The following is a 26849-nucleotide window of genomic DNA, read 5'->3' as shown; positions in this document are numbered from 1 at the left end:
TTTAACTCCTAAGGATGAAAAAATATTCTCTGATTAAAGGACAATAAGAGAAAATTTAATCTCTAGATTGCCAGTTTCCATCCCCAATTTTTTTTTTAAGTAGGCTCCACACCCAATGTGGGGCTTAAACTCATAATCTGGAGACCAAGAGTTTCATGCTCTATTGACTGAGCCAGATAGATACCCCTCTATTCCAAGAAGGTTTTTTTTTTCAATAATTTTTTGAGATATTCAAAATTAAAGACTTGTGTTGCAACTCCACTGAGTCAGATAAAATAGTGCGAAATAAAATTTCCTGATGAAATAGTTTACAAATAAATAAGCAAAACTTGTTCATTAGTATACTAATTAGTTAGGAATCAATAAGTTATTTGAGCATATTTAAAATATTACTTCATTAATGATTACAACTCCCTTTATTGATACTATTAAATAAAAATTTCCCTATGCAATGTAATATTTACTCCAGATTCTCCTAGAACTATCATAAATTTTTAAATTTTTTTAATATTTATTTTTGAGAGAGAGAGACAGCATGAATGGGGGAGGGGCAGAGAGAGGGGGAGGCACAGAATCCAAGCAGGCTCCAGGCTCTGAGCTGTCAGCACAGAGCCTGACACAGGGCTCAGATTCACAGACTGTGACATCATGACCTGAACTGAAGTCCAATGCTTAACCAACTGAGCCACCCAGGCACCCAAACTATCATAAATTGCCAAGTGAAGAAATTGCTCTTTGTATTAGAGTTACTTACACCCTCATATTTATTTACTTTATGGTTGGGATTATGAGCAAGCATTGTCACCAAAAAGTTAAAAAGTAATTTATAAATCAAAGATTATAATTAAAAATAATAATTGGATTTTATAGGTACTTGTGATCTTTTAGAGTATTTCTCATCAGTGTATTCTATTTGTTATTAAATTCAGCTAGTAATTATTTAGAAGTTCCTACACATAAGATGCTAAATATAGGGGCATAATATATGTATAAATGATGCTCCAGTTCTAACATAGAACAATGTTTTAGTGTGTAGTTAACAATGCCAAAATAATAAAAATACAAATATGTAAGTATTTAAATTGATAAGGTATATTAAGGGAGTTCAGATAAGAGATTCTTTTTTCTGGTAATAAATGCAGCATATAATGTTCAACATATAATAATTCAATATATAATACTATACTAAGTATCAATAATATAGAAATTATCAATATAGGCCAAGTCCATGTACTCAAGGAGCTTTTTTCTTGTACACAGAGAAACATCGTAAAGAATAAAGTAATGTGCTAAGTGATAACAAATATTGTGAAGAAAACAAAATTGGGTAACAATGGGAAAAAGGGTTTCTGCTTTTAGATTAATCTCTCTGAGGTGATACTTATGCAGAACAGAATAACTTGAAGAAGATAAAGATGAGATTATTTGACAAGAGATCATCTTAGCCAGAGAGAAAAGTAAGTACAGTAGCCTCCCCCTTATCTGTGGGGATGTTCCAAGACCCCCAGCAGATCCCTGAAACCATGAAGAGTACCAAACCTTACATACACTATATGAATTTCTGATACAAACAACCATGATAAAGTTTAATTTATGCATTAGGGACAGGAAGACATTAACAACAATAACCAATCATAAAATAGAACAGATATAACAATACATTGTAATAAAAGTTACATGAAAGTTGCTCTCTCAAAATATTTTATTGTACTGTACTTGCCCTCCTCCTTTTTGTAACAATGTGAGATGATAGTGTCTATGTGATGGAATGAGAGGGAGTAAAAAACATGGGAATTATTACAGCATTAGGCTACTATTGACCTTCTGACAATACATCAGGAGGAACATCTGCTTTCAGACCAAAGTTGAACATGGGTAACTGAAACCACGGAAAGCAAACCCATGGATAAGGGAGGACTACTGAACACTGATGTCCTGCATATCATCAAAATGCAGCAAGGATGCCAACGAAGCTATAGTAGAATGAGTGGCTGGGAGAGTGTTAGGAAATGTTTTCAGAAAGGTAACCAAGAGTCCATCTTGGCACTCTGACAGTGGTGAAAAGAAACTACGAAATGAGAGTGGAAACAGAGAGATCAACTAGGAGACTATTGCCATAACCAAATAAAAAATGAAGGTATCTTGACTCTAGCTTCTCTGGTGGAATTTGGTCTCAAGTCTGATAGTTTTCTGGCTGCAACTTATACCATTGGTTCTCCTCGGTCTCCAGCCTGCCAACTGCAGATTTGGGGATTTTTCAGCCTCCGTTATCATGTGAGCCAATTCCTTATTTTATACAGATATGCCAAATATATAATGCATAAGTACACTATATATACAATCTAATGATTATTATTTATATAGTATTAATAATTAAGAAAGAAATGCATAAAAATATATAGCATATATTGCTCTGTTTCTCTGGAGAATTGCAATACAGGGCTGAACAAATAATATAATGGAGTTGATACCCAATGAGAGAGAAGATATTTGGGGAAAGCATATTGGGGGATGTACAAAGAATTCAAATTCAAGAGTTTGATTCAGAATATGTTAAGTTTAAGATGCCTATTAAACATCCAGTCTGAGTTCAAATGGGCAGGAGGATATATAAGTCTGGAATTTGGTGAAATGCTTGGACATAGCAATGAAACTAAGGTAGCCATCAACCTGAGATGTTACTTAAAGTCATGGGACTAAATGAGATTATCTACAGATTTATATTATTAGACACAAAATTTAAAACCTGAACCCTGAGGCACTAAATTATTTCAAGGTCTGAGCGATCAGGAGGATATAGCAGAGGAGGTTGAGAAGCATTGAGGTGGACAGAAAAACAAGAGACTTAGATGTTCAGAAGGTGAAATGAAAAAAGAGAAAAGACAGAAGAAGCAATACTTGTTAAATCCAAGTCACAAGTCCAGAAAGTTGATAACTTTGAATTAGTCACCAACTTCAGCAACGTGGGAGTCACTGGAAATCTTGACACAGTAGTTTTACTGGAGCAGCTGAGTTAGAAAACAACTATATGATTGAAGTGGATTCAACAAAGAATGAGTAGAAACTAAAAATATAATTACAGGAATGCTGGGGAAATTTTTCTGTAAGGGAAGGGGCCAACGCTGAAGAAGGATTTAGAATCTAGTAAGAATTTTACCATTTTTAAGGTAGTTGTTCTATGTTTGTAAATAGTTGAGAATAATCAAATAAGACAAAAAACTGTTAAGGAGAAAAATGTGGCAGGAGATTTCTTAAGTGAAAGGACATGAATTCAGGGCAAACAGGAGTGTTAACATTTGACCCATCATATCTAGGGAGAGTATGTGGTTACAGGTACAAGAAAGTTGGTAGATTTGGTGGTGAAAGCACATATAAATTCTCCTTTGCTAGCTTCTGTTAGTGAAATAAGAAAGGTCTTCATTACAATATGAGGAAGAAAGGGAGATTATCTGAGTCAGGAGGAGATAGGAGAACAATTTCCTCAGAGGCTGAGTGGTAGATTTGCCCAGCAAACAACAGAATTCCTGAACAACACCTAAAGCTATTTAAGGTTTATACTCTTGAATTTGAAGTTATCTCAAGAAGCATGCCTGTGTGTTTTCATGCACAAGTGTTAGGCTCTGACAGGGCAGATGCAGAGTTTGTGCAGAGCTGGCTGCAAATAGGATTTGGACTTTGCCAGTCTACAGCATTAGTGCAAGGTAGAAAAAAGGAGAGTTGAGGGAATTCTAATAATGCACAATGATATTTAAATTTTAGAAAGGAGGGGAGAGCGTAATGAGGCTCATAGAGAAGGAAAACATGGTTTGATCAAAAATTGAAGACTAAATAGATACATGCATTTTAAAACAGAAAAGTAATACTTTGGGTATAATTGTTTTTAATAATTGTATTGAGATATAATTTACATAACATCAAATTAATCATTTTAAAGGGTACAAACAAGTGATTTTTAATATATTCAAAGTTGTGCAATTATCACCACTAATTTTAGAACATATCATCCAAAAAAAGCCCTGCAGCCAATAGCAGTTAGTTTTCATTCACCCTTTCCACAGTTCCTGGCAAAGACAAGTCCAATTTTTATTTCTAGGGAGTTTCCTGTCATATACATTTTATATAAATGGAATAATACAATATATGATCTTTTGTATCTGATCTATTTCAATGAACATATTTTTCCAAGGTTTATCTATGTAGTAGTATCTATTATTACTACATTCCTTTAGATAGCCAAATAATATTCCATTGTATGGATAGATCACAGTATATTTTTAAAGTCATCAATTGATGGACCTTTAGGTTGTTTCTATTTGTTTTTGGCTATGATGAATAATATCATTATGAACATTCATGAACAAATTTTATGTGTATATAAGTTTTAAATTTTCTTATACAAATAACTGGAAAAGGAATTGCTGGGTCATATGATTACTTTCTTTTTAATACTTTGAAGAACTGCCAAACTGTTTTACAATGTAGCTGCAACATTTTGTATTTCTGATCAGCAATATATGAGGTTTCTACCTTTTTCCCATCTTTGCAACTTGTTATTTTCATCTTATTGGGAACTAAGTGTTATTTGACTGCACTTTTTTTTAATTTTTTTTTAAAGTTTATTTATTTTTGAGACAGAGAGAGACAGAGCATGAATGGGGGAGGGTCAGAGAGAGAGGGAGACACAGAATCTGAAACAGCCTCCAGGCTCTGAGCGGTCAGCACAGAGCCCGACGCGGGGCTCAAACTCACGGACTGCGAGATCATGACCTGAGCTGAAGTTGGCCGCTTAACCGACTAGCCACCCAGGCGCCCCCTGACCGCACTTTTGACTTACATTTCCCTAATGACTAAGGTGTTCAACATCTCTTCATATGCTTATTAGCCATTTGTATATTGTTGCTGCAAAATGATTACTCTAATCTTTTCACATTTTATATTGGGTTATTATTTCATTGTTGAGTTGTACGAGTTGATATATATATATATATGTGTGTGTGTATATATATATATATATATACACACACACACATACATGAGTCGGGAGATATATATATATACATATATATATATATATATACATATATATATATATATATATATATATATAAACATGCACACACACACACAAGTCGGGAGATAGATATAGATATATATACATATATATATATATATATATATATGTATATATATATATATGTATATATATATATATGTATATATATATATATATATATCACTCTAGTTTCAAGTCTCTAATCAGACATATGATTTGCAAACATCTCCCCTGACTCTTTGGGTTATCTTTTCACTTAATAGAATCTTTTGAAGTACAAAATTTTTTTCTTGTAAAAAATTTTGATAAAGTCAATTTTGTTTTTACCTGTGCTTTTTGTTTCACATCTAATTTCTTCTAAGAATTACTTTTAAGAGTTATGTAGCTTGGACTCTTAATTTACATTTTGTTTTGACTTAAATTTTGTGTATGGTCTGATGCTGGGGTTCAACTGCATTCAAACCATTGACAAAAAGTCTCTTATTTCCCCCACTGTATTTTATCAGCATCTGCGTTGAAAATCAATGGACTATAACTGTAACTGGTTATTGTGGGGACTCTTAATTTTACTTCATTAATCCATGTGTCTATCCTTCAGTTAGTTCCACACTATCTTGATTACTATAGCTTAATAAAGAGTTTTGAAGTGTGAATCCACCAACTTTATTATTCCTTTTCAAGACTGTTTTGGTTACCCTGGGCTCTTTGCTTTTCTGTATGAATTTTAGGGTTATCTTGTTAATATCTGAAAAAAGGAAGATGGGATTTTGACAGAGGGTTGCATTAACTCTGTAAATCAATTTGGGGAGTATTGCCATCTTAATATTATTATAATTCACGTATACAGACTATCTTTCCATTGATTTAAGTCTAATGTTTTCCAATAATGCTTTATCGTTTCAACATACAATGAGTTTGGAAGTATTAACTCCTTCTTCTACTTTTTTAAGAATTTGTGAATGATTGGTATTAATTCTGCCTTAAATGTTAGTAAAATTCGCCAGGAAAGATACATGGAACTGTTTTGGAGTGTGTGTATGTGCATATATGCCTTTTTTTTTTTTTTATTACTAATTCAATATCTTGTTACAGGTTAATTCAGATTTCTATTTCTTCTTGAGTCAGTTTTATTAGTTTGTCTCTTTTTAGAAATTCCATCCATTCCATCTAAGTTATATAATTTGTTGGCATATAATTCATATTATTCCTTGTTTTCCTTTGCATTTCTGTAAGTTCCATAGTGATATCCCTATCTCACTCATAGTTTTAGTACTTTGAATCTTCTCTCCCCTTTTCTTGGTCAGTCTAGCTGAAGGTTTGTAAATTTTGTTCATCTTCTAGAAGAACTAATGCTTGGTCTCATTGACTTACTTTTTCCATTTTCTGTTTCATTTATTGGTAGATGCATATATATTTGTATATATTATTATAAAATGCCCTTTATTATCTCTACTAATATTTTTCTTATTTAAGAAAATAATTTTTTTAAATTCTGTTTTATCTAGTAGGTACTGCAATTCACTTTTAGTTACTATTTGTATGAGGTATTTTTTTTCCATTCTTTCACCTTCAGTCTATTTGTGTCTTTTAATCTAGAGTATGTCTCTTTTACGCAACATAATTTGATTATTCTTTAATGTATTCTTCCAATCTCTTTGACTGGAATGATTAGTCCATTTATATTTAACATAATTACTGATTATATAGTATTTATGTCTAACATTTTGTTTTTATGTTTTATATGCTTTCTATTCCTCTATTCCCACAGTACAGCCTTCTTTTGTGCTAAATCAATATTTTATAATTGTTATGTAAAGTTTTGTTTTATTTTATATTTTCAGGTATTTTCTTAGTATTTTCTCTGTGGATTACAATAACCATTTAACTTAAAATAATCAACTGCAGATTTTAACATATTAGATTATAAGAGTTTGCTTCAATATGTCTCCATCCATTCCTATTTTATGCTATTTGGGTCATACAAATTGTGTCTTTATAGATCATAAATTAATTAACAGCGTTATAATAATTTTTTATGCAGTTGTCTTTTAAATAAGATAGGAGAACAATAGTTACCAAAAAATACATTTATACCGTCTCTTATATATACCTATGTAGTTGCTCTTTATCTCTTTATGGATTTAAATTATCATCTAGTGTTATGGCATTTCAGTCTGAAGGACTCCTTTTAGTACATCTTTTAGTGTTGGTCTGCTAGTGATGAATCCTCTCAGCTTTATTTCAGTAAGTCTTAACTTCTAGCTTGTCTTTGATGGGTAGTTTTGCTGGGTATAGAATTCTTGGTTGATAGTCTTTACCTTTCAGCACTTTCAGTGTGTTATTCCACTGTATTCCAGCACCCATTGTCTCTGATAACAAATGTTATCAGAGCTAATCTTATTAAAGACTTATTGTAAGTAAGAAGCTATTTTTTGTTAGCTGCTTTCCATCTTTTCTTGCCTTTAGCTTATGATAGTTTGCTATAATGTGTCTAGGTGTGGATCCTTTCGATTTTATATTCCATGAAGCTCATTGAGTTTCATGGATGTGTACATTAATGTTTTTCATCAAATTTGGGAAATTATATCCATTATTTCATCAAATACCATTCTGGTCTTTTCTTTCTCTTCTCTTTTGTATCTCCCATTGTGTATGTTAGTATACTTGAGGATGTCTCACGGGTTTGTGAGACTTTGTTCATTTTTATGTACTCCTTTTCTTCTATTTGTCAGACTTCATAATATTCAATGACTTCCCTTTCATTTAAAAATTTTATGCTTGTCGGGGCGCCTGGGTGGCGCAGTCGGTTAAGCGTCCGACTTCAGCCAGGTCACGATCTCGTGGTCGGTGAGTTCGAGCCCCGCGTTGGGCTCTGGGCTGATGGCTCAGAGCCTGGAGCCTGTTTCCGATTCTGTGTCTCCCTCTCTCTCTGCCCCTCCCCCGTTCATGCTCTGTCTCTCTCTGTCCCAAAAATAAATAAACGTTGAAAAAAAAATTAAAAATTTTATGCTTGTCTAGTACAAATTCCACATATGCTCAGAATTTTCCCAAGATTACAAAAATATTTACCTATATTTTCTAATGAAAATTATAAGTTAGATTTTTATTTTAAGTACTTGGCCCATTTGGGATTTATGATATGTGGAATAAGGAAAAGATAAAGTTGTATCTTATTTCAAAATAAATAGTAATATTTACATTATGGATCTGTCATTGCATATTCCAACTTCCTCCCCTCTATTTCATGCACAAGAGAAATTTGAATGTGACAGCCAAGATATGATACATAACAGAATATTGTAGAATTCATTAACTTGAAACTTAATTAAAGCTAAGTTGGAAAACAACAGTCATATAGCTAATGTTAACACAATATTACTTGAACACTTAAGAATGCCACACTTAGTATATATCCAACCCAAGAAACATTTATCAAATTTGTTACTGTAATTCCTATTTTCCTTTGACAAAACCAGTATTACAGAAACTGCTAATTTTCCATGAAAACCATTTTATTCTTCCTAGCTAGATTTCCCAGCTTCTCCTGTAGATAAGTCTTGTCATGTGACTGCAGGCTATTCTATGAAATGCTAATAAATTATGTGTCATTTTCAGGTAAAGCCCAGAATAATTTCCATGAGAATTCCTCCATGCTCTTAACCTTCCTAGCTTATTTAAATGGTATGAATTGGGGCGCCTGGGTGGCGCAGTCGGTTAAGCGCCCGACTTCAGCCAGGTCACGAGATCGCGGTCCGTGAGTTCGAGCCCCGCATCAGGCTCTGGGCTGATGGCTCAGAGCCTGGAGCCTGTTTCTGATTCTGTGTCTCCCTCTCTCTCTGCCCCTCCCCCGTTCATGCTCTGTCTCTCTCTGTCTCAAAAATAAATAAAAGTCGAAAAAAAAAATTTTAAATGGTATGAATGATGATAACCCTGAAACCACATGTTTAAGATGCAAAGATGCCAAGATGCCATTAAACTGAGTCTTTGAGTAACCACTAGTAGGGAATTGCTCCCCTAGCACTATGTTCTGGAACAGTCCTAAATGAGTGAGCAAGAAATAATACTTCTATTTCATTTAGTAATTACACTTGGGGTCTGTTTTGAGGCTGTAAAGTGGAATGCCGCTGGGAAAAATGTAAAATATATGGTTTTGTCATAATGATTAGGAAGCAGACTGATTGAATTTCCCTGGCATGGGAGCCTCTGCAGAAGGAGAAGGAAAGATGGACATGGACAAATGGATTCATTTAGAGCTGCGAAACAGGACATCCTCTGACGTGAAATAGATTGTCCTCAACAACTGCCAGTTGATTGAAGGCAAAACTGAAGCCCTCCCAGATGAATCTGAAGAACTGGAGTTCTTAAGTACAATTAATGTAGGCCTTGCCTCAGTCACAAACTTACCAATGTTAGACTTAAGAAGCTTGAACTAAATGATAACAGAATCTCAGGGGACCTGAAAGTATTGGCAGAAAACTGTCCTAACCTCACACATATAAATTAAGTGGCAACAAAATTAAAGACCTTAGCACAATGAAACCACTGAGAAAGTTAGAAAACCTCAAGAGCTTAGACCTTTTCGATTGTGAGGTAACCGACCTGAACGATTATAAGAAAATATGTTGAAGCTCCTCCCGCAGCTCAGGTATACCTTAATGGGATGACAAGGTCCCCAATCAGATGCTGATGACTATGTGGAGGACCTAGACAAGATGAGGAGGACGAGGATGAGGAAGAGTATGGTGAAAATTCTCAGGTAGTAGAAAACGAGGGGAATGGAAAGGAGAAGGAAGAACAAGATGAAGAGAGTTGTAATGATTGGGACATAGACGATGAAGAAAATACAGACAATGTTGGTGAAGAAGAAAGGAGTCAGAAGCAAAAATGAAAACCTGTAAATGAAGGAGATGATGATGACTAAGTGGAATAACCTATTCTGAAAAATTCCTATTGTGGTTTGACTATTTTTAACCACCCTCCTCCCCCAAATCCCACTTTCTGAAATTTTTTTTTTTTCTGGTTGTAACAATGTTGTGGGAACAAAAAGGGGAGAATTGTACTAGAGGGTTGTGATGGGAGGGAGTGAGACAGAAGGTTGAATACAGTACCATTTTTACTGCCACTCTATTTTCCCCCTACTTTTTCTGTCTAGTTTTGTCCCCGTAAATGCAATAGCTGAGTACACACCAAGTGAGCATTTTTCCTTACTTTCAAAGAGGATGGTGTAGAGGGCTCTTACATTTCCTGGTATTGGTTGGAAGGTCATGGCTCCTCTCCATTTGGTTTCTCAAAGCCCAGAAGGGGCTGAGTCCTGGCCATGCCTTACCTCTCGTTCTGGTTCCTGTGATTTCTGCATTTCTTGGGCCTGCTAGAGGCATCCAATGCCCTGGTTTGTAAATAGCAACCTAAAGGAATTTTTGCAGAATGTTTGGGAACATTCCCCATCTCTCATTTCTTTCCCTCTTCACATATAATGGTGGGCTTTTCTTTAGGAAGAAGACTCTGATACTGCTCTTCAGAGCTATGTGCCAAACAGCTGAAAACAGCAGGCTTATGAGTTAAGTAAAATTGACTTGGTAATTATAATTAAAAGAGAAGAATACAACCCTTAAACTTCAACCTCTTTAAAAGATTTTTAAAAAAAGAAACAAACAAATCTGCCATATCTTGTTCTGTGAAATGTTAGAACACTTTGTTTTACAAAATGAGAAGAGAATTCTTCCACACGTACTTCTGTACTTAGATAATTTTTATAGACTTAAGTACAGGAGACATTACTGCATGTCAGCTGGGTTTTTGCTGTTGTTATTGCTGCTGTTTTCATACACCTGAGCATGGAAAAACTGACCCAAAATTGTATTTTCTTACCTAGTGGAAATCCAAAATGACTGCAAATTCCTACTGAATGTACAGGTTTGTTTTCATGTCCCTCTTCTGGATTGCTTTAGCAGTGGTGTGTTATTTCCTAGCCTGTGTTTCATTTGGGTAAAAGAACATCTGTAGTGGTTATTCTCCTCCCCCTCAGAAGTGCCAAACTTTGAGTTTTATGTCTGCTTGTCATCAAATTTCAATGATTTTTTTTTTTTTTTTACTTACACACACACGCACACACACACACAGGGATCAGAAAAGAAGGAAAAGACACTACAGGCTAGAAATCTGAAGACTCATTTCATACAATGGCAAAATATTTTGTACAACCTGAAAAAACATGAAAGTCAATTAATGCACCTAAGGCTTTAGGAAAAATAGTTGGAAAAATTCAACTATTCTTAAGTATTCATACTACTTACTGCTTTTGGCTTGGTATTACAAGTTAGAGATGAGTTCAGGGAAACAATTATTTACTGTAAAAACAAAGACCAAGTCCACAAAATATTGGGAAAAAAACAAAGGATTCTGGACCCTAAAAAATGTAAGATTGAAAAAGACTTTGAACAACAAAATCCCATTAAGACTTCTTAACAACCATCCTGCCCCCTAAAAAAAAGACTTCTTAAGACCCATTTAAATCTGTGGTAAATAGGAGATAAAGGATTTATATTCCCATTTAAGACCATTTTCTTTTAGATAATCTCATGGTAGTTGCCATTAAGTAGAGAGCATGAAAAAATGATGGGGTCAAATGACAAAGATAGAAAAGCTTTGAGAACTATGTCTAGCAGCAAACTTTGGGTTTACGTAGTTTTCAGTACCTGCAAAAAACTACTAGGAAATAGATCAGTAGCCTATCATGATATCAAGGGAAATATTTCCAAGGAAAAAGAAGAAAGCCCCCAAAATGTCTTTAATTGTTTCAGCTAAAAATAAACATTGGGCTTCTATGTTTGCACCAGCAGAAACAGAACAAAAGCTGTACTAGTCTCTAAGAGAATTAGATTCTCAACACTTCCTAGAAAAGTGAGTATGGAGACTAACAAGCAAGGAATAACTCCCAGAAGGCAAAGTTGGAACCACTGAAAATGAGATTTTTCCCCTGAGAGAACATTCAATTTCTAATCAAATAATTTCTTTCATTGCCAGAGTAGAACTCTTCTAAATGCTTCCCTACACCATTCTTTTCTTTATCCTTGCGATTTCAGTGCTTTCCCATTGCCCACTATTCCAAATTAGTTTTCTATGGATATCTTTTCCCCAACCTACAGTTATATATTGAGTTTGAAAATGCAGTTGACTTGTATTTTGAGTTTCCAAGTCTTGAGACAATAAGTACCCGCATTCTAACCTAATGCGGAAACTATACATCACATAGAAATTTGGCACATTGAGCTAGACACTGTTCTCTGCTTCCCTCAAAGTTTTGTTTTGTTTTTGTTTTTTACAGCAATGTGAATGATATATGACCAACAGCATGTAAGCAGAATCGATGTGTGTCACTTACAGACATGGATCACAAAAATTTCCTTATTGTTTGTTTTCTTTGCTGGCTGACTGGGATAATGATGTCCACAGCAACCTTAAAGTCATGTCTTGAAGATGGGAGAATCACAAAGAATCCCTAATTAACTGAATCCAACAGCCCACCTCCACTGCCCTCCACTGAACTCTTATCCCTGAATTGGTGGCATGGCCCAGGGCTGCTATGTTTGTGACAATTACATGTTTATGCCATTGAATCATTTTGCTATATATTTATTTGCAAGAGTAGTATAGAATACTTAATATCTTAGGTTTCAACTAATATAAACAACTCCAAATATAAAACTCTTTGTTTCCAAAGGTCATTGTATTCAACAAAATCATATGCTGACACAAGAAATAAAGAAAATGATCTTGAATATTTTACTATATTAACTTTAGCATAAATATCTACTACAGTAAGAAGTGTTATAGAACTTTATATCAGTATTTGGATCTTGTCCACTGCTCTGTGGATTATACTAGGAATATAATCTAAGGTGGTTTTTATAATTTTGTATTTCCCTTGAAATGGTCATTTATTTTACTAACTCTATAAACTCTTTTATTACCACTTAGGCGGTTTTATTTTATGAACTATATCCTTTAGCATTGGAATTAGCACCCTTATGTGTGGTTTTGTCTTTGTTTTGTTTACATTTTAATTCTCCTATTTGAGAAATAACTACCATATGATGTATCTTTAAATGAATAGATTTTAGCATGTGATAATCTTGGCTACAATTGTTTCTCTTTTTAACATACATACTAAGCAGTTGTACTGGTCTGTTCAATAATGTTTATGACTAAAAGATTTCCTGTGGCTAATAGCATTGGCTTTGATTACCATTATTAATATTTTCCTTTCCATGGACTTAGGAAATGAGAGATCACTAGTTAGAATTTTGAAACCATAGGAGAAAGTTCTGAAAGCCATGTCCAAGTTGACTTGTTTCACCTCCCTTCCACTTACCTAAACATCCTTCTGCCCATGAAGTCTTTCAAGAGAAGATAAAATATCAAATCAAAGAACTCTAACATTTAAAGGATTTCGTTTACATTTTTATTCTATTTTTCCTGTCACAAATAGAGATCCAAGCTGCCCTTCATAAATTAGTTCCATTTATAGGTGAAGAAACTACTTATATAGGTATCTTTAAGAAATTGCACCATCTGAAAACATTACATGCAGCATATGTAAATACGCTTATATAAATACATTATTTACTTTCTTAGTGCTCTATTCTTTTTTCCCTTCTTTTCCAATCCTTTTCTGTTGTAATTGTGCAGAGTAAGACTGACAAATATTGGCTGAGAATATTGCCAGGTAGATAAATATCCTAATATCTGCCTATTAGAAGGCACAGAATCACCGAGAGAAAATGCCTTTTTAATGGCCCAATGCAATATAAAGCCAACACATTGGAAGTTAAAACTGATGGCCTCGCACTTCCTCGGATGATAGTATTGTTCAGGAATTTCTCCTCAAAAGAACTAAGATTATCACCATAAGAAATATTTTCAATGCAATCAAGGAAACCAGATATATGCATTTTGTTCATTCATAAAATTCATATTCTATTCCTATCACATAAAATATTTAGATATTTAGCATAATGAAGTCTATCAAGTTTCAGCAAAAGCCTCTTGTGTGCATCAGAAATATGATCTTTGAGGACATTCAAAGCATTTCATGACAAAATAAATTTCAGTTATGTGACTATGGCACAAATAAACTAATATTTTTGCATTTGATCCATAGGTTTGATGAAGGAGCTTGAGGCAAGCTGAGGGCAAAGTACAAGTTAGCACATCTCCACCCCCCCCCCCTCCCCAGGTGGGACATGTATGATATTCTTTGGACACTCCCAGCTACCCAAAAATAGAAAAGGACAAAAAAAAAAAAAAAAAAAAAAAGGTTAAACTGGTAAGTGTCTCCACAGGTTTACCAGAAAAAGGTAGTCCCATCAATAGCCTAAAGTCCAGGAACCCCCTACCATCTTAAAGTTAATGCCTTGCTAGAGGGAAAAACAATTTTAGCTTGACAATAGCTAGGCCTCAAGTAAACTTTAGCATGTGAAAGTCTCTTCTGAAATTCCTTCTTGACTTTATCTCCCCAACTCCATAAAATGGTCACCCCCACAACCCAAGTGCAGCTCTTCCTGTCCATGGGTCCTACTCCTATCCTTTAATAACATCACATTTTTGCACCAAAGACGTCTTTAAGAATTCTTTCTTGGCCATAGACTCCAGACCCCACGAACCCCCCATCACCCCAAAACTTCATCAAGTTCAAGTTTTTCCTAGGTGCCTTAATTCTAAGAAGATATTTAACAAACGTTTTAATACTGATTAGGCTGAATTTGTTAAAGGTCAGCTTCCCCTACCGACTTATCTTGCAAGATTATTAATGGACCTGATTTTTATTTTTTTAGCCTACATAATGAATGGTACCACCAATGTGCTGTAGATCTTGATTTTTAAAATAAATTCAACTCACTATTAATTTTGAAGTTTCTCAAAAGGAATACTTTAGGTAGAAATTTGGATTTATAAAGATAAGTTGTTCTTTAAAAATCTTATCACTTTAAAAGGAAAAGATGAAGATAACTGGTGTTATATACCCCTTACCCCAAAACTCATCAAGAAACACCAAAAATTCCCTAGATGATTTTGAAGTAATTGAATCTCCATTAGAAACCGAATGAGTGGCTGTGCTTTTATGTGATATTTATTAAATCAGAGTGCACTTTTCTGATTTGATACAATCAGCACTTCCTTCTGATTGCAACCATTCTGATAGAAAACTAAAGTAAAACTAAACTTTGAAATTAATATTTTCCAACTACAGCATTATGAGAGCATTGTCAAGAATGAAAGGTATGATCAAGTAAAGAGGTATGGAAAAATAAAAACAGTAAAAGGAAGTGTAAGGAAAGAATGAGAGGAACAAAGTTAATAGATCTTGTGCATATTCTCTGCTGTAGATACGATACTTAGTTTTTTTACCTAAGCAATTTCAATTGATCTTAACCACTTGAGGCAGGCAGTTGTTATTAATCCTGCTTTATAAATGACAGCACTCAGGCTAACTTTAACAGAATAGAAGCTGTCTTATGCAACAAGATCATAAAGATAGAAGTCAGTTAACGCAAATAATATGAAAATAGTATAAATAGCATATACATGCATTAAACAGTTCATTTTAATTTAAAACATATCAGAGCACATACATTGGAAAAAGAATACATATATATTCTTTATTAATATGTATTACATTATTGCATTATTATATATGTTATTAATATATTATATATAATATATAATATATAAAACATATATATTAATATATTAATATATATAATATATAATTTTAATTTGAGGATGGCTCTACTAATTTCGATTTTCTCAAGTTATCTTACAAAGGCAACTAAAACACAATATCATGATTAGTTTGCTATGCCATAAAGAGAAATAGATAAGCATTCAAAATTCAGAATCCTGATTTTTCATTATTCATCTCAATTTTTTTTTTTTTACTTTTCTTACTCCTACCTAATTCAAAATCAGATTTTAGACACACCTTTTAGATGCCAAATATAGGAGCCCATGACAGGCCACCCCAAGATGGGCCACTTTGGCATGCAGATTATGCCAAGTTGAAAATAATCATGGTCCATAAGACTCAGAAGAAACTTTAACCTGCCCCCATTAACTACCTAAAAGAATTTAGATGGGGGCGCCTGGTTGGCGCAGTCGGTTAAGCGTCCGACTTCAGCCAGGTCACGATCTCGCAGTCCGTGAGCTCGAGCCCCGCGTCGGGCTCTGGGCTGATGGCTCAGAGCCTGGAGCCTGTTTCCACTTCTGTGTCTCCCTCTCTCTCTGCCCCTCCCCCGTTCATGCTCTGTCTCTCTCTGTCCCAAAAATAAATAAAAAACATTGAAAAAAAAATTAAAAAAAAAAAAGAATTTAGATGGAGGACCTACTCTGAGAAGACAGCTATCACCACAAGATAACGGTATTATGATGTAAAGTAGGTGTGCTAGACAGGGAGGAACTTATCCAGTCCTATTTGATCAAAGTCCTCTGTCCCACTGTTTCTGAAGGGCGTAGCAAACATTTGTTCACTAAATGTTCTCTCTCATCTTCCTGTAAATTGCATTCCTTCCCTTTATAGTCCTAGATCCTTAACCCTTCTTCTTCAGGATGACATATATATACATATATATATATATATATATATATATACACACACACACACATATATACACACACACACACACACACACACACACACACACCTCATTTTGTCTATTTTGGAATCTCATGTCTATGTGGATTACCAATACATACGAAATTGAATTTGATTTTCTCCTGTCAATCTGTCTCACATCAATTTAATTCTTAGTTCAAAGAACCTTAGTATGATAGAAAAAGATAGTATAAAATAGGCAGAGAGGGAAAGGATAGGACCTGAGTTCCCTGGGTGGGGAAAACCACTATTTTGGAACAATGCTGGGAGTGTGTGACCACAGCAAACTCCTTCAGGCTTGAAATTCCTTTTAAGAATATAACAGACCCCACCTACTCCTCCTCAGGTTTCCCTCAGCAATTTGACAGAAGACCTAAGTATGGCCATAGGCTACCCCTCATACAATAAGGAGGAGCCAGTCAGGAATGGACAACCCAGCTCCTAGAGCTATCAGGTTAATAAAGATTGAACCTCAGAAGGAAATAGGGTCAAGGGAAGGGTGAGGGCTGACCAGAACCTTATAAAAGAAGGACCATTGCCTACAGTCCTTGGCCATTCACTTTCAGAAGTCCCCTCTCAGTAAAGAGCTCTTCATACTATTCTTCCTTTCTGATCTTATACTCTAATAAAACTTTTGCCTGCTGCTTATTTTGTTCTTCAAAGTGGGGAGACAACAAATCCCAGGTATTGTGGTAAAAAAAAAATCCTGCAGCATTAGGTGACAGAGGAAAACTTTTTCCTCCTTAATATTTCCGAAGCATTGTTTTAATAAAAATCAGTATTTTTTCTTAGAAGTAACAATTTTATAGTAAGTATAGCATCCAATTACATGTCATAAGGACATTTGGAAAGAAAAAAAAGATCCTTGGTTTTCATATAGCTGAACTTGTGGGAGCAGAATTGATATTTTTAAAGAGGAGTCTAATATTCTCAAATATTCAGCATGCAAAAGACAATAGTAAATGAGAAGGATGACAGTCTTTTATGAGAGCTTCTATAACAATAATAGCTGTTTATTATTTACTTATCTAATGAGTATTAAGCCATTAATGCATATTATCTCTTACGGCTTCATTACACACACCTACATGATGGACCAATAGAAGCCAAAACATCCTCTTCAGATTATAATCAGCTGGAACAGAATGGTTAATTGCTCAAATACACAGAACACATTTTGTCCAAAATGAGATTGGTTGTTTGGAGAAAAATGGCTTAGGACAAAATTTGAAGGCAAAGGAAAGTTGTAGAAAGTTCATGAAGGAAAATCTTTAAAAAGGAATTTTATGTGTGGTTAGGAGGGACTAACATTGCAATGAATGGATTTTAAAAGTACACTGGCATAAGATTAAACTCTGCTTTTCTTGATGTTTTCTTAGATTGTTGGTCTACTTTTGAAAGAAAATGTAAAAAGGGTCTTTTGTCTGCCAGAAAAAACAAAACTTTGTTTTGTCTTTATGGGGTCTTTGATTACTTAGTTAAAACTTCTCAGTGTTAAAGGAACTAGGTTTTCCTAATAACTATATAACCCTACATATTTCTTTCGAAATCCCTTTTTGCCATCTTGGTTAAATAAATAATTTTAAGTTTTAAGAATTATAATAATCTGTAATCCTACTTAGGATGCATGCGCTTTATAACTTTCTAAGGTTTTAACAAACTTTCCCAAGATTTAAATTGTAAATGAAGTCTCTTTGACCAATTAGACCTTTTTGTTTGGTATGTTAAGTTACTTGAAAAGCACTGTCAAACAATGGTAAACCTTAGGTTGTATTCTTGGGTAAATGCTGTAACTGCTCAAATATAAATGTAATTCCTGAAGTTTTAATATGTTTTGGTAATAAGGTCATCACTTGATATTCTAATTATCAGAGTGTTGTGTCACAGAAATAACCAAATTTCCTTGTCAAATGCATCCTAATGAATTCTAATCTGATTGTTAACCATGCCCATTTTTAAGTCTTTTGTCATTTATAGTTATTGTACTTATTCTCTTACAAAACATATTTCACCTTCAAGGAGATTCATAAAAAGGACTTTTAGGACGAATAAAGGTACTTGACATTTTTAAGATTAATGCTAAAGTTGGTAAGAATTTCCAGAACTAAGAAGCTGCCTTCATACTCAACAAAAATTAGTAACAAGGGACTAAATGAACTGAGAAAGATTATAGTTTTTGTGACTCTTGTTTTAAAGTATTGCTGGTTCTCTAATGTTTGTTCTTCCTGATTAAGCAAACTATCTCTTAAGACATGATATACAAAAATATGATGAAGTATTTATTTATAAATAAACTAAAGCATTTATCTTTTTTCTCTACCTACACCCTCTGAAATTCACAAACTCAAGGAGTGTTCTTCCTTCCATGGCAATCATACTTATTTGCATTAATTCATTAAGAATCTGTTCTAGTAACAGGACACAATTGGAAACATTGATTATTTTACCAAGGCTTTGATTGGAATGTCATATTTGAGAGACATGCATAGACTCAAATATGACCAGACAGCTTTAAGGAACTAAGACTTTATGAAACATAGAAAAGAAGAGCCCCTTGGAAATATTGGCTTGATTCCTTGCTTACAGGGTTCCCAGCAGCCTTACCAGGTGAGTAAAGAATGTTGCTTCCTAGCAGGTGCAGGAACCTCAAGATATCTTGGGGACCGTGTGAAAAGGAATTTGCCCAATTCTACAGGTATTACAGGCATGTGTGAAGGCAAGTACTTGGCTTGGCTTTTGGCCTGGACAGGCTGCCAAGAGTTCAATGTGGAGATTCCTTACAAAAGGTTCCCGCAAAGCTGACTTTAAAAGATCTATATGAACAATCACTATTCTTGCTGAGTTAATGTAAATAATTAAGCCAAGTTAAAATTGGACTTCATTTGCAAATGAATTAGTCTTGATTTGGCTGTCTTTGGAAATGAAGGTTTTTTAGGGAGAAAAATTATGTTTCAATAAACCACCTTTATGGATATTAAATTCTAGTTGTGATTGTCTTTAAATGTTGTTTGCCTAAACTGGACAACTTGAGGCAAACTTCAGAGAAATTATCACAATAGCACAGGTATGGACAATCTTCTTGTTTGTTGTTCTATGAGGATAGTAACAGGACCCCATAGGCATATGATTGTTTAAACAACTGCAAAATGGGATGGATTCCTCCCAACAATTGTATGTGAAAAGTCTTTTCTCACTGTAGACCTATCAATAGATAAATACAATACTGCCTTATTAAACTATTCACTTGAGGCTGGGTTAATTCATAAATCTCTAAGTGAATATGCAAACCATATCCTCCCTAAATATCATCCAACAGTTACTAGAAACCCACCCCATATAAACCCAGGAGATCTGGTTTATTTAAATGATTGGAAGTCTAATACAGCAGGGGATTTAACTCCAAAATGAAAGGTCCCCTTTCAGGGTCATTGTTATGTACTCCCACTGCAGTAAAGTTATAGTCCATTCTTCATGGGCTCCTATATCTAAAGTAAAACCTGTATACCCTGTTTACAAAAAAATAAATGAGCAAACTGATATGCCTTCTCATTCCTGTGAACCTGTAAAATACCTCGAAGTTCTCTAATGATGGTTTTGTCTTTCTTTTTCATTCTCCTTTCCCAATTTATATAATTCCTTTTCAAAATGGGCCATTCAAAAGGATCATCACAGACATTTGGATTACAAACCAGAAAAACCCTTCTGATTCCCGCTGCCTGTTCCCACTCCATCTGAGGTTGCTTCAAGCCTGACATCTGAAAAAACCTTCTCACTGACAGCACTGGTACACCCTGGGTTTGTAACTTGCTCTAACCTATATTTTTCTTGTTTCTATAAAAATGCCTTTTATTAATTATCTGTTTACTAAACAAAACAGTCTATATAATGGCTGAACACCAGCTGTTACACAGTTAAGGACTTAAATGGCTCTCAAAGTGACATTATATTACTAAATACTGAAATATATCAAATGCATAAAACAGTTCTACAAAACAATGTCATTAGATGTTTTAACTGCTGCACAAGGTGAAACTTGTGTTCTCATAAAAACAATACTGTGTATACATTCCAGATTACCACAAAAATATATCTGGATTTCTAACTGACATGAATACTCAAAATTGGCACTTTAACCAGTCCCTCTTTTCCCTTGCATGATCAGCTAAACTCCTGGACTGGAAGATTTTTGTCAAGTACCAAAGGACGTTTATTGATGTTTCTTTCTTGTTATTCTAATTTGTTTGCTGTTTTCTCCCATATATCTCTGCCAAGTGCCAAGACTCTATCACTGCAATAACTTCAAGCCAACAGATGATCCTTTCTACTCAAGAAGGTTCATACACATTGTCCACCTTGGATTCAGCTGTCTCTGCCTTTTGTAACTCTCCTATATGTTTCCCAACTGATCAATGTTGACCCATAGGTGTAGGGAAAACTCTACACCCCTACTTAGCAGGAAGAAGCTACAGAAGATGAGACCTTCCACCTTCAGCAACCTTAAAGGTTTAAGGGTCAAAATCATTTAGGGGGGATTTGATGAGGGAGCATGGGGTGGGGTGAGGACAAAGTGCAAGCTAGAAAACTCCCCCCAACCATGTGTGTGATATTCCTCAGGCACTTCTGGCTGCCCAAGAACAAAGGAAAGGAAACAAGTGGTTAACTGTGAGATCACAGTCATACTTGCAATGGGTCTCCATCAGTTTACAAAGGTCTTAGTAAGGTGCAAGAAAAAGATAATCTTATCAATAGCCTAATCTCCAGAAACCTATAGACTCAGTTTCCTGGAGCACCAACATCACCCCTTAATAGCGATAGTGATGTGGGGAACAAAGGCAAGAAGGAAATGGCAGGTAAAATTAAATTGCCTTATAACCTGCAGCCCATTGACAGATACTTGAGGCTGGCAGAGTAAAACATTTATCCAGGAACTCCCTACTGTTTTAATGCTAATACTTCCTTGAAGGAAAAACAACCTTAGCTTGACAATAGCAAGGCCTCAGGTATCTTAGAAGTCCTCTTTAGCATATCAAAATCTTTCTGGAAGCCTCCCTTGTAACTTTACCTCCCCCAACTTCATAGTATATAAGCAGTCACTCTTAACAACTCTAGTGCAGCTCTTTCTGCCCCCGGGTCCTGTCCCTGTGCTTTAATAAAATCATCTTTTTGCACCAAAGATGTCTTCAAGAAATCTTTTTTTTGGCCATCAGCTCCAGACCCCACAACCGCCCGCCCCTCCCCCATCACTCCAAAAACTCATCAGTATGGCCTTCCCAAGAAAGAGTACCTCTAAGGCACTCCTACAAGTCCATCTATGTAAAGACTAGCTTGCAATAAATTTTGGCTTTCACTTTGATTCTCAGTAAGTCTTGAATTACATACATGAAATTAGTCTATTTTATTGTGTCTTGTTTTTCTGTATCTAACTCTTACCAGTTGAATTACATCTACTGGGCCTATGATAAAAGATGGGTATAAGAATTAGATAATATGAGAGATTGGATGTTCCTTGAAAATGTTCAAAAACAACCGTGTAAATATAAGTTCACCTGAATTCCTTTGTTACATATACATGCATTCAACACTTCAATCCTTTATTAAAAAGTAAATAAATATTCTTATCAGTAGTAGAAATATCACTGGAGGAATATGGATGCATTCTTAAGTGGCAAAGTAAGTGAAAATAAATGGTAATAAACATCCCAAATACACAGTTCTGAATTAGGCAAATTGTTCTCCAAAGCACAAAATACATCTACTCTTAAAAATGAATATTGGACAAAAATGGGGAAGGGGCACCATGGTGTGAAGAGCAGGGGCTTTGAAGTCACATATTTTAGTTAAAGGGTCTGATTTACCTCCTTAGCTATGTGATTTCTTTGCACCTCAATTTCCTCATTTAAAAATTTGGAATAATAAATTTTACTGTATAGATTTGCTACAAAGCTTAAATAACACGGCATACCTAAATTGGTAAAAATATGCTTACCTTAGCATATGTATTTAATAATATTATTTCCAATCCTTTGCTCAGGGTAGGGAATAAAGGAAAAGGACTGGATCTGCCTTATACATGGAATAATAAGGATGATGATAGCTGGCATTTAATATGCATCTCTGCATGCTATATGACAGATGCTTTATAAATGCTATTTCATTTAATTGGAAAAAATGATTCTATGTGATTAGCATTATTAGCTTAATCTTACAGATGAAAAACTCAGTGTCAGAAAAGTGAAGTTCAGGGTCAATCAGCAAATAATCAGTAAAGGAGTGGGGGGTAAAATTGAAACCTAGTATGTCTGATTTTAAAGCTCATACTTATAATTTTAACAATGTATTTTCTACTAAAGGCTAAGGTGGGCTTAAGGAAAGATATGGATAATATCCTAATTTTGCTATTACCAGAAGTGGGAAAAGAGTAAAATGGAACATGTTCTCCCTATAATAGGAGCTCTCATAAAGTACCCTCCAGTGACCACAAAAGAGCAAGGAGTTTTTCCTCTCTAGGGAAGCAGGATCATTTAAAGGCTTTCCCTTCTGCCCATCCTCTACATTCACCATGTGGTCAGCCTTCTGAGAAAATGAAGTATAATTTTAGCTCATGCCTATACCCAAAGCCTTCAAAGTGTTTCTTCTCTCTTGTTCTTACTGAAAATCGTGAAAGAATCAAAACTTCACTTTTAGATTTAAAGAGGATAGCCTGGAAGCAAAACGTTATGCAATGTTTATTCACACCCAGGTGTGATGAGTTTCCTAACAAGTATAAATGGTTGGTTTAAGAGACTTTCCTAGTTGGAAAGAAGAGAGTTAGCTCTGAGATAACCACTTGACAGGTCACTTGAGAGTGAGAAGAGAAATTGTAACTCAGAAGGAAAATGGGTGGAGAAATCACTTTGCAGAAGCTAAAGTGAAGCCGGTCTCAGTCAAGTTTTAGTCTTGTTTACCTGCAACTTTGTCCACACCTGGATCAGAAAGATTACTAAGGTAATTTTCACTGAACTATAAGATTGCGACCAATAAAGCTAGAGCCATTCATAATTACTATATTTATATATTTCTCAAACGGCACAGGCATAATTGGAGGCTGTGCCTATTTCTGGTATTATTTACAGCAAATTGTAAAAATGCATTAGCTTTTTATCATTTATTTTTAAATGGGGTGATAAAAATGATAAAGATAATGTGTATATTCTCATCTTTATGGTATGGGGTGCTTTCTCATTTTTTGTTTCATTCCATTTGTATAACAACTTTTATGTAAGAATTATTATTCTTATAACAGAAAAAAAATAAAGGTCAGAGAGGTGACAGAATTTTGTGAAGAACTGGGGACAAGACTGAGGGCAATTTTTTTTTTTTAATTTTGGACAATAAAATAAAGCCCATGAACTCTCAACTAAACTATACTAGATTTAGGATTCAGGATTTGATTTTTCCCCCACACATAAATACAACAAAGAAGCAAAGAATTTGAAATTATTTTTAAGTTACCTATTTTGTGTTGTTTATTAGAAAGTCCAGAGAAATGTTGTTCATACTACAGGTTAGAATCTCTCAGTAGGTCATAAAATGTATATAGTAGTAGTTCAAGACCCATTTTTTTTTTCAGATTAATAGAATGTAAACAGCACTTTGATTATCAAGTGCTATATAACTACTCTGAAACTTAGTAATTAAAAAAATGAATCACTAATGTTTTCTTGGTTCTGTGAGCCCAGAATTCAAACAAAAGCCTTGGAGAAGAATTGTTTCTGCTCCAAACAATCTAGGGTCTTAGCTGGGATGCTTCAAATGGCTGGTAATTGCAATGGCTTAGGCAAGAGATCAGATTTCTTTCTCTCTTTCCACCCACCCCTCACTATCCCCGACAGCTCCCTTACAGGATTTTTCACATAGGTCCTTAAAGCTTTCTTATAGATTGGTAAACTTGGAGGCTCCGAGTAATTAGACTTCTTATGCTCTGCCTAAGGCTACAAGAGCAAATGTTTCAAGAGCCATGATGTAAAAACTGCTAGTCTCTCAAGTCCTGGACTAGAAAAGTGGCATACCTGAACTTCTACCATACATCATTGTTAAGAGTTACAGAGCCAGCCAAAATTCAAGAAAAAGGGACACAGACCTCACTTCTCTATGAATTGAATTCTAGGAGGAATGTCTTAAAAATTAGTGGGTATTTTTAGTCTGCCAAAAATCTTAAGCATTATTTCATAAAACTTGTTTCTGTTGTATATATGTAAGTATATACTTAGTTGTTTCTTTTGGTGAGTAAAGTTCAAAAATTTTTGAAAGCCAATGACATTCCATTTTTGTGCCAATTATATTTATTATCCCTCAATTTTACTTTATTCCAAAAATGCACGTTACTGTATCTAATTTGTATTCGTCTTCTCAACAAGCAAATAAATTATGCAGACCAAACTGTATATATACCATCTGTTGAGACATATTTAAATTTTCTAGATAAAAAATAATGCAATAATTGTCATTCTGAGAGCATTTCATAACTATTCCAAATCCTCCCCAGAGATTATCTAATAACAATAGAGGAAAAAAACACGGTGGATTATTTGTCTCTTGCAAATATGAGAAGTAAAGGATAAATGGTTAGAATACAAAAACACAAAATGATACATGAGAAACAATAAATTGATGACCTTTGTGAAGCAATTCTTCTAAGAAGTCATGTAGTCACAAATCTGTTTTATATAGAAATTAATTATAGCCATTTTGCCAAGAAACATAAGTCTTGAAAAGTGAAATATCTAACCCAAATCGCACAATTGACAGAATTGAAATTCAACACGATTATTTATTACACCACGGCATGTTCGTAAATACTATGCTATGCTTTTTCCTAAAGGTTTTTTGAATTTCAGGCCAGCAAATAATTTCTCTATGCTACCTTTCTATAAGATCATATTGGTAGAGCAGATAAAATACTATAGATGTTACTCAAAAGTTAATTCCATTTATTACATTCTTAAAATGTGTTAGGAAAGCATTAGTAGGTTGTTTGCAGTGCTCCTACAGTACTAAAAAGAAAACTTTTAGGGGCGCCTGGGTGGCGCAGTCAGTTAAGCGTCCGACTTCAGCCAGGTCACGATCTCGCGGTCCGTGAGTTTGAGCCCCGCGTCAGGCTCTGGGCTGATGGCTCAGAGCCTGGAGCCTGCTTCCGATCCTGTGTCTCCCTCTCTCTCTGCCCCTCCCCCGTTCACGCTCTGTCTCTCTCTGTCCCAAAAATAAAAATAAAAAAAATAAAAAATGAAAGAAAACTCCTAAAGCTAAGGAGATATTAATGGTGTTCACTCAATCACTTTTCTTCAGATTAAAATAATAAACTTAGCAATTTTGTTTTAAATAATTACAGAAAGAGAAATGCCTTGAATCTTGGTAACCCATTTTAATAGGACATGATTATATTAGAAATGCATTTTTTATATCTAACTTCATTTATTTTATTTCCACAGTTGGTATTTAACATTAAATTTAGCAGGAGGAAAATATTAGCCAATCAATCTTTAAGTAGTACTCTCTCAAATATAAAATTAATAAATTACTATTAGTGAAAAATAACTTTGACAAAAGATGTTACAGACTTAAGGGGTTTTTACTGTTTAGAATGAAAGGTAAAAATGAACTAAAATACATATACACAACAAATGCATAAATTCTTTTGTAGAATAGATAATATCTATATTCTTCACAGTATTTTATGTAAACTGTATACATACAGAAACAGTGAAAGTAACCTGATGCAGCATACAGGTGGGAAGTACACAAATTTAATGGCAAGTAATTTGAATACTTAAGTTACTGATGAGGGTTTAAAGTATGTAATTTTTTCCCAACTGTTAAAATGAGTTCATCCTTGCATTAGCTTTCTACTGCTGTGTAGAAATGACCACAAATTTCATAGCTTAAAACATTTATTGTTTCAACAGCTTTCATGCATCAGGAGTCCAATTAGCTGGGTCCTGTGCTAGGTTGGACCAGGGTGAAATCAAAGTGTCAGATTCTCATCTCAGTCTCAGGGTCTTATTCTAAGCTCACAGGTTGTCAGCACAATGCATTTCCTTGCAGTCACATTCTTACTGTTAGTCAATGATTACTCTCAATTCATACAGGCCACCCATATTTCCTTGCCAT

The 26849-nt window shown here is 34.6% G+C and overlaps 1 long non-coding RNA gene and 1 pseudogene across 3 annotated transcripts in view; one reads left to right on the top strand and one right to left on the bottom strand.

The window, feature by feature from the left end:
• Window positions 1-26849, bottom strand: part of LOC123379656 — a 300426-nt gene that overhangs the window by 248484 nt on the left and 25093 nt on the right. The window lies entirely within an intron of this gene.
• On the top strand, window positions 9277-9974 carry LOC101085058 (annotated as a pseudogene).

This window comes from Felis catus, chromosome C1, assembly GCF_018350175.1.
Source record: "Felis catus isolate Fca126 chromosome C1, F.catus_Fca126_mat1.0, whole genome shotgun sequence".
Classification (NCBI taxonomy): Eukaryota; Metazoa; Chordata; class Mammalia; order Carnivora; family Felidae; genus Felis; species Felis catus.
The sequence above is the reverse complement of the archived record's forward strand: the minus strand, read 5'-3'. Positions and strand labels throughout refer to the sequence as shown.